The 9,617-nt window shown below is 40.2% G+C and overlaps 1 protein-coding gene across 1 annotated transcript in view; it reads left to right on the top strand.

The window, feature by feature from the left end:
• SLC38A6 (solute carrier family 38 member 6) overlaps window positions 1-5,284 on the top strand; it is a 111,595-nt gene extending 106,311 nt beyond the window's left edge. The window contains exon 17 of the transcript XR_004645393.1: window positions 3,682-5,284. The gene's annotated coding sequence lies outside the window, so the exon portion shown is untranslated. The remainder of the gene's footprint in view (window positions 1-3,681) is intronic.
• Window positions 5,285-9,617: the final 4,333 nt, after the last annotated feature.

Below are 9,617 nucleotides of genomic sequence, written 5' to 3' on the forward strand. Positions count from 1 at the left end.
ATCATGGATTTGTATAGTGGCATATTTTCTATCCCTCTCCTAAAGATTCCTACCATTGGTAGCTTTTTTGACCACTGGTGCACATTGAGCAATTGTTTTCAGAGAACTGTCCACAACGATTTCAAGAATGGTAGCAGCTAATTTAGACCCCACCATTTTGTGTGGAATTATATTTTCCAATGGGTATTACTTTGCATTTATCAACATTGAATTTCATCTGGCATTTTGTTGCCCAGTCATCTGGCTTTGCGAGATTCTTTTCTAACTCTTGGCCATCAGCTTTGGATTTAACTATCTTGAGTAATTTTTTATCATCTGCAAATTTTGCCACTGCACTGTTCACTCCTTTTTCCAGATCATTCAAGGATATGTTGAACAGCACTGGTCCCAGTGCAGATCCTTGGTGGACTCCACTATTTACCTCTCTCCACTGTGAAAACTGATTGTTTATTCCTACCCTTTATTTCCTATCTTTTAACCAGGTTTCAGAGTGGTAGCCATGTTAGTCTGTATCAGCAAAAACAACGAGAAGTCCTTATGGCACCTTATGCCCAAATAAATTTGTTAGTCTATAAGGTGCCACTAGGACTCCTCATTGTTTTTATCTTTTAACCAGTTATTGCTCCATAAGCCGATCTTCCCTCTTATTCCATGATAAGCTTATTTTACGTAAGAGACTTTGGTGAGGGACCTTGTCAAAGGCTTTCTGAGAGTCCAGGTACACTATATCCACTGGATCACTCTTGTCCACATGCTTGTTGACAAAGAATTCTGATAGATTGGTGAGACATGATTTCCCTTTACAAAAGCTGTGTTGACTCTTTCCTCCAATATATCGTGTTCATCTATGTGTCTGAGAATTCTGTTTTTTATTATAATTTCAATCAACTTGCCTGGTACTGAAGTTAGGCTTCCTAGCCTGTAATTGCCAGGATCATCTCTGGAACCTATTATTAAAAAATCAGCATCATATTAGCTGTCTGCCAGTCATCTGGTACAAAGGCTGATTTAAATGATAAGTTAAATATCAGTTTGTAGTTCTGCAATTTCATGAGTGTTCCTTCAGAACACTTGGTTGAATACCATCTGATCCTAGTGATTTATTACTGTTTATCAGTTTGTTCCAATGCCACCTCTATTGACACCTCACTCTGTCTGGGGCATTTCCTCAAATTTGTCACCTAAGAAGAATGACTCAGATTTGGGAATCTCCCTCACATCCTCTGCAGTGAAGGCGGATGCAAAGAATTCAATTAGCTTCTTTGCAATGGCCTTGCCTGCAAAGAATTCATTTAGCTTCTCTGCAATGGCCTTGCCTTCCTTGACTGCTCTTTTAGCACCTCGATCATTTAGTGTTCCCATTGACTGGCAGGCTTCCTGCTTCTGATGTGCTTACAAATATTTTAATGTTAGTTTTTGCGTCCTTTGCTAGCTGCTCTTCACATTCTTTTTTGGCCTGCCTAATTATACTTTTACACTTGACTTGTCGGAGTTTATGCCCCTTTCTGTTTTTCTCAGTAGGATTTGACTTCCAATTTTTAAAAGATGTCTTTTTTGTCTCTAACTGCCTCTTTTACTGTGTTGTTTAGTCATCGTGGCATTTTGTTGTTGTTGTTGTTCTCTTGCTGGTATTTTTTTTTAATTTTGGGGTATATATTGAGTTTGAGCCTCTAAAAAGTTTCCATGCAGCTTGCAGGCATTTCACTTTTTTGTGATTTTTTCCTTTTAATTTCCATTTAACTAGCTTCTTCATTCTTGTGTAGTTTCTCTTTTTGAAGTTAAATGCTACTGTGATGGTTTCTTTAGTATTTTCTTCCCTACAAGAATGTTAAATTTAATTTCATTATGGTCACTATTACCTAGCAGTTCAACTATATTCACCTCTTGGATCAGATCCTGTGCACTACTTAAGATTAAATCAAGAATTGCCTTTCCCTTTGTGGGTTCCAGGACTAGCTGCTCCAAGAAGCAATCATTAATGATATCTAGCAAGTTTACTTGGAAAGCGCACAGATAATACAGAGATGCGCATCAATATAAAACCCATAGATAGATAATGTAAGTAGGGTGACCAGACAGCAAGTGTGAAAAATCGGGGTGGGGGGTAATAGCTTCTATATAAGAAAAAGCCTCAAATATCGGGACTGTCCCTATAAAATCGGGACATCTGGTCACCCTAAATGTTAGGGAAATGTGTAAAAGGATTGTGAAGGGGAAAGTACCCTAACATAGAAGTAGAAGGGGAATATAGAATGCCTCCAAAATAGCTCATGTGGTTTAAGTGATCATGCTTTCTTCTGTATATAACATACTAAAGTCCTGGTAACCAAAACTGGAAGCAAGAGGAACTGTAATTAAATAATAAAACATTCACAAAACAAACCTCCTAGTTATAGATGCTTTGCTGCTTCCTCTTTTGATTTATTCGGGTTTTGTGAGCCCCAAACTAGCAATTGTACTTGATGGATTTTCCTTCTCCATTAACTTTACTGGGCTCACGAGCCTGCCAAACTTGGAGAATTTCATAGACATCAAGAATAAAAAAGCTTCCTCACCAGTTGGATTTTCCATTGCTTTCTCAGCTGTATTGCTAATGATGTTTTAATTTCTTCTGTAACCAGAGGGTGTAATGGTGCATATTACATTAGTGTGTGTTGGGATAGGGTTATTGGCAAGTAGCAGAGTATTTCTTCTGGAATTTGGAGAAAACTGGTATTAGGTGAAAATATAGAGGCCTGATTCTCCCCTCAGTTACACCGGAGTCAGTCAGGAGTACTAATAATACCTAACTCTTGTATTTTCTCAGTAGATCTCAAAGCATTTTTTCAAAGGGAAGTTGCTATCATTGACATTATCCCTATTTTACACATGAGGAAACTGAGGCACGGAGAAGGGGAAGTGATTTTCCCAAGGTCACCCAGCAGGTCAATGGCAGAGCTGGGAATAGAACACAGGTGTCCTGAGTTTGAGGCCTGTGCTCTATCCTCTAAGCCGTTATACCAGTACAACCTACTGTAACAGAATCATGCTGATAAAAATCCCATGGCACAGGATGCTACAGTTTTATATTCTTCATTCCATCCCTAATGGAAACCATGCCGTCAGGAAGCCATGCTTCCTTTCTTCCCCATTTTCCTGGCTTACTTTCCAGCTTCTCCTGTCCAACGGTTGCCCTCACAGATCCTTTTATCACAGTAATAATACCAGGCACTTCTCCAAAGTGCTTTCACGGACAGTAACTTATGTCCTGAGAAGTGGAAAAATATTATCCCCACTTCGCAGGTGTAAAAACTGAGGCAGTGAAGTTTGGTGATTTGGTCAAGATGGTCAGGGCAAGTGCAGGTAACATTGTTATATTGCAGTGATCACAGTGAATCTGTGTAACTTATTCCACTTCTCAGTAGAGACTGTAGATCAGAAATACCAATCATTAGGTGGGCAAATATGGGCTCATAATTGATTATTATGCCACGGGTAAGAAACTATCTGCCATCTAAACTTTGAACCAGTTTCAAAATGTTTCCGTGTGCTCATGTATACTGTACTTGGATTGTGTTTATTATGAAAACCATACCTTGAGTCACACACAAGAATCTGTGAGGAAAAACTACCTGGAACAAAGCTTTTAATTTTGGAAACTGCTGCTCCATCCTAACCTGTACTGTCATGTCTCATTTGCAGATGGAATGGAAAGTCTGAGATGGCCTGACCATGAGCCGCCTTCCGGGAACCTTGGCATGGATTCATTTTCCCTTTTCCAAACAGCATCTACAGGCCTGCTCCGTTTTTTGGATTAGAGAAGAGCTAGACATTTCCTGCTGGGTCACTTCTAACCATTGGCACTGGGCTGGACCAGGTTTATGAAGTGAAACAGTGTAAAGAAAATCAGGCAGAAGGGAGGAGAAGCCACCAATGAGAAAATAACGTTAGCGAATAGAGGAAAAGGGGGAGTAGGGATTTCTTTAGTGAGCTGCTGTCATTTTGAAGAATTTTGCTCTAACCAAACCAAGAGGCTGTCAGTGATGTGTGGGTTCAGGTCATAGAAGTTCACAATGGATCATTGCAAGCAGATTAAAATGACATTTATGATATTAAAGGCACATTCCCTGATTCACATTTCCAGGGGAAAATGTTCTGCCTACAGGAAATGTTATGTTGTAGAGGGGTGGTTATTTGCATTGTTATCAGAAATGGCAAGAATTTGGGTGGTAAAAATATTTGCAATTAAACGTTAAGCCAGGGTTGGGTGGCTTTTTTTAAAAAACGAATGCAAAAATATAATCCATTTTATTGCAACATTTGATTTCTCAGCTTTATTGCACAAAAGTATACCACTCTCCAGTGAAAATGAGCCAATTTTCAAGTTAGAGGGGTTGCCTACAGATCAAAAGGGGGCTTTTAAATGTGAAATTTTGCATTCTCAACATTTCACATGTCTCTGATGCAAAAATAACTGTATTTTGTGTAACCCAGAAACCCAATATTTAAGGGGCACAGAGTCATCCACAATGAAAATGACCAAAACAAAAAATGGTGTGAAAATCCGTGGAAAGTTTTTCACCAGTTTCATACACCTCTGATGTTGGAGAATTTTTTGTGGTTAAAGTGTGAAAGTGAAGGAAGTCTAATGACACAATGAATGAGTGTGGAATTTCATTCAGATATTCCTCAGAACTGGGATCCCTGCCTCAATTTCCAGGCCTCCATTCATTCCCTCTGAGCTCCCAGTCCTTGTGGCAATTGTTGCTATGTAAATATAAAGGATATTTTGTTCTGTGTGTTGCACTTTAAATGTAAAGAATCTCCCTGTCTGCCTGTGAGTCATTTCAAAATGCCCTCCACCCAACTCAATGGGTGGGAAATTTGATAGGAGGGAGACGTACTACTCTGTGTGCTGTCTGCTTCCCATTAGCCAGCCAGAGGGAGAGGAGAGCTAATTGGCTCCTTGCTCCTCCCCATTTACTAATTTAAGCCCTTGCCAGGATTTTTTTTGTCACTAACATCCAGTGCAGATCAAAGGCCGAAAGGGCCAGTTCCCAGAAGTGAAGAGATCTGGAATTTTGCTGATGGAGCTTGGGCCTCTGAGAAAAGGGGTGAATTGAAGCCTTTGCAGACTGAGGTCCCTTTTTTGGTCACCCTCGTGGGGGAGAGGGAATTATAGATTATATAGTGGGAGCCTGTAACCCTGCCCTGGACCCATTTATATGTCTGGTAGAAGGGAGACAGAGCAGAGTGCCCTTCCACGGTATTGAGTTAATAAAGTGCAGCCTGCCTCTTAAATCCATCCCTGTGTCTGTGCTCTTTTTCCTGGATGTCCTGATCAATGGCTGTTGGAGGCTAACACAGGGAGCTCTCTGTCTCGGAGAGTCTGTAACATGAAGCCAGGGAGAGGCAGGACTAGGCAGCTGATACATGGTGGTGTGCATTGGAAGACAGCCTAAGAGAGGCTCATTAGCTCCGATTCAGAGTTACAGGAAATATCCACAAAAAGAAGAACAGGAGTACTTGTGGCACCTTAGAGACTAACAAATTTATTAGAGCATAAGCTTTCGTGGACTACAGCCCACTTCTTCGGATGCATATAGAATGGAACATATAATGAGGAGATATATATACACACACATACAGAGAGCATAAACAGGTGGGAGTTGTCTTACCAACTCTGAGAGGCCAATTAATTAAGAGAAAAAAAAAACTTTTGAAGTGATAATCAAGCTAGCCGAGTACAGACAGTGTGATAAGAAGTGTGAGAGTACTTACAAGGGGAGATAGAGTCAACGTTTGTAATGGCTCAGCCATTCCCAGTCCTTATTCAAACCGGAGTTGATTGTGTCTAGTTTGCATATCAATTCTAGCTCTGCAGTCTCTCTTTGGAGTCTGTTTTTGAAGTTTTTCTGTTGTAATATAGCCACCCGCAGGTCTGTCACTGAATGACCAGACAGGTTAAAGTGTTCTCCCACTGGTTTTTGAGTATTTTGATTCCTGATGTCAGATTTGTGTCCATTAATTCTTTTGCGTAGAGACTGTCCGGTTTGGCCAATGTACATGGCAGAGGGGCATTGCTGGCACATGATGTAACACGGCTGTTACTCTGAAACTAGGAAATATCCAGGCTCCTTTGATACACTATTTCACACCGTTATTACTTTATATTCTACTTTTTCTCTTTTTCAACTTATTTCAAATGACCATAAAAGCTCTGCAGGCTTCTTACATGAAATCCTTTCAACCTGGAGCCAGGCTGACTCTCAGGAGCAACAGTCAGGACAAATATTTCTCTCTCTGTTGAGGCTGGTTTTGAAGGGGCTATAATGAAGTGGTATATGGCAAGCCACTACAGAAGTCAGTAGAGTACTGGCTCCCACCACCTGCAGTGTTTTTATGGGGTCCCATATTCCTTGCCAGGTACAGAAATTAAAATATCAAAGTGCACAGATTGTGATGTACTGAAGTTTGACTGTGGCCTGCAGGGATAAGAGATGGAAAAGGCTTTCAAGATGAGGACTCCATGGGTAACCCAGGCCCCACCCAAAATGCAGAGGAGATTCATATTTTCATAGAGTTTTAGGCCAGACGGGACCATTAGATTGTCTAGTCTGACCTCCTGTATAACACAGGCCATTAAATTTCACCCAGTTACCCCTGTACTGAACCCAATAACTTGTGTTTGGCTAAAGCATTTCTTCCAGAAAGGCATCAAGTCTTGATTTGAAGACTCCCATGGATGGAAAATCCACCACTTTTCTTGGTAGTTTGTTGTTGTTTTCTCCTGCGATAATCATATCAGACCCTGAAGTTAGAGAACAAATTTGGCAAAAGAACAGGGTCCTTTGTAAGAGCTTAATCCAACAGGTCCAAACTAAAAAGCTTCACTTTCCTTATGGTTTTACATTGAAAAACATGGGCAGGTCTTAAAGTCTGCTCCCGACACTACTTGCAGAGAGGATATACCTTGGGTCCCATATCTATTGATATTCATTCCTGCAGTGTGTCCCATCTGCAATCTCATGATAATGGATGTTATTTTCCAAGATGCTTTGATATCAATTAGAGGATCTCTTTTGACCATTTATTTCAGCTATTATTTTCTTTGCTAGGGCATCAATATCCTCAACTGAAATTCCAACCTGAATTTCCAATCTTCCAGTTTTGGCCAGATCAGCTACCTCACTCCCATATAGTCCAATGTGGTATGGAATCCATTGAAAAGTCAATTTATTGCCTCATTTTGGGATCCTCCAAGCCGCCTCCTGAATTGCATTGCTGATAGCGTTCTGGTTTCTTGAAAAGGAACAGAGAATCACTGTCTATGAGTCAAGAAACACCACAACATCCACATCTATTTCTGCTATATTTCTTGTAGTGCCTTGAGAATAACTTTCAGTTCAGCAAGATAGCTCGACTTGATATTTTCTGAATTATCACTCTTTCTTGTACTCTCTCCAATAGGCCACTAGACGAAGACACCACAACAACTATTCTTGAAGGGCTTGTCTGATGAAACATGAATCTGTTTGGCTTGTCTATGATTCTGCTGGATGGTCTTTTCTATATTTTTGCTTAGTGTGGCCATATTCGTGTTCCTTCAAGCAAAGTTCCAAAAAGAAGAGCGCGAGAAGATTTATTAAAAGCAGATGGGTTCAGGTGGAAGAATTACTGGGCATTCAAACTTCTTCACACATTTCTATTCTCCTAAAGTCATCAAGTCCTTCCATTTCTTCAGTAGCCTTTACATATCTTTCAAAACAGGATGATGATTTTAGCTTTGATTTGTTTTTGTTTTTTTCAGTTTCTGAACAGACCTGATCAGTGATGACATTCAGATAGGGAACAAAGATGATATCCCTACTGAAATAGCTGTTTGTTTATACAGTTCAGTTTGAACATCAGACTCTTGTTCATAAATTGTTGGAATGGATCCCACAGCTCCAGTTATTGTGTGAACTGCAGATAGCTGCACAATGTTGATCTTAGCAGGATTACTAGGAGCAGTATGTGACCAGAAAAATTAGGCATATTAAGTATTGGACAAACTATTGAGTGGTATTCAGTGTCCTAACACCTGAACCCCAACTGGACCCGACAATCTCTTCTTTAGCTGCCATCTGTCTGACTTGTGATCCAAACCTTAGTTCAGTGTCCAAGGTCACTGCAAGATATATACCAGGTTCCTCTCAATGGCAACACTTTCTGCAATATCAATTTTGGACTGTCATTGAACCTCCTATAATCTGTGGTAAAGTAGGTGGACTTCATTTTTGCTGTGTTTGGCTGGAATTTATGTACATTTGCCCATCTACTTATAATTTCCAAGTCTTCATTCAGGTCACTCTCTAGTACATCTATTTCACACCCCTTGATACAAGGTGGCCTGATAGTCTAGAGGAGAACAGCATGAAAAGAAGATGACTTACAACTGGGCCCCGAGGAACTCCAGCCCTGTGTGTGGCCTTGACTTCAAAAAAGTGCCATTTAGTCATACTGTTATCTTCTTATACCATTGGAAAAATCTCTTATCCAAAGGTATGTTCTACCACACATTCCTATCTTAGTGAGTTTCATTAAGACCTTATCATGCCAAACTCTTTCAAATGCCACCCTGAGATCCAAAATGACTCCTATTAATGACTTTTGGCTTTTGTTGGACTCCATCAATAACAGACTGACACAAGGCCACCAGTAGGTCTATAATTTGAGTGCAAGGGCCTCTAAACTATTTGGATAGGTTCTGTTTTCCCTTTTTTTAACACCCCCCCCCCAATAGAATTGTACCATTCTTTCCATTATTTTGCAAAGATGACAGGTTACAGATACAGGCTGATAGCTGCCCAGAGAAGAGGGATGGAAGCTGATTGCTATGAACCCTGTAAGTACATGTGGGTCTAATATGCATGATGGAGTCTAATCCGGCTCATTGTATTTTTGCATAATTAGAGAAAGAATTAAATTTGGCTTGTAAAATAAGGCAGACTGGCAATAATGAAAAATTAAGAGAGGCAGTTCAGTTACATGCTGGTGATGTGAAAGAAATTGGCTATAAAAAGGATTGTTATAAGGTGGGCCAGGACAGAGTATCACAAGTATCTAGTGAAATCCCTCCCGCACAATCCAGTTTGGGAAATAGGGGGACACGAAACTTTGAAGGGGCAAAGCTTGGAGGTACAAGGATCAGCCCCACGGTTTTTATTTATGTCTGGGAATATAAACAAGGATCATGGGAGTTTGGCTACTGAGTGTATTATAGGATCTGTGAAATGCATAGGAATAGTGGGCACTGGCTCAAACCTAACTATTATTAGACCAGACAGGCTAAAAATGCGAAGGAATAGGGGAGCCAAAATTTGAACCAGCTAATTAGTCTCAAATGGAGACAGTGACGGGGAATTTGCACCCATCCAAAAATGAGGAAAATTGGGTTTGAAAATTGGACCTCTGGAATTTTAGCAGGAAGTCTGGATAGCTGAGATGGTGGATGAGGTAATAATTGGTTTGGATTTAATTATGCCTAATAACTGTGTAATGAATGCCAGGAAAAGTGTCCTATAAATTCAGTCTGTGAAAATTCCCTTGAAAAAATTGGCTCACGTTTAAAAAAAATAACTTGTAGGCAACTGGTT

The sequence above is a fragment of the Trachemys scripta genome, chromosome 4, assembly GCF_013100865.1.
Source record: "Trachemys scripta elegans isolate TJP31775 chromosome 4, CAS_Tse_1.0, whole genome shotgun sequence".
Taxonomy (NCBI): domain Eukaryota; kingdom Metazoa; phylum Chordata; order Testudines; family Emydidae; genus Trachemys; species Trachemys scripta.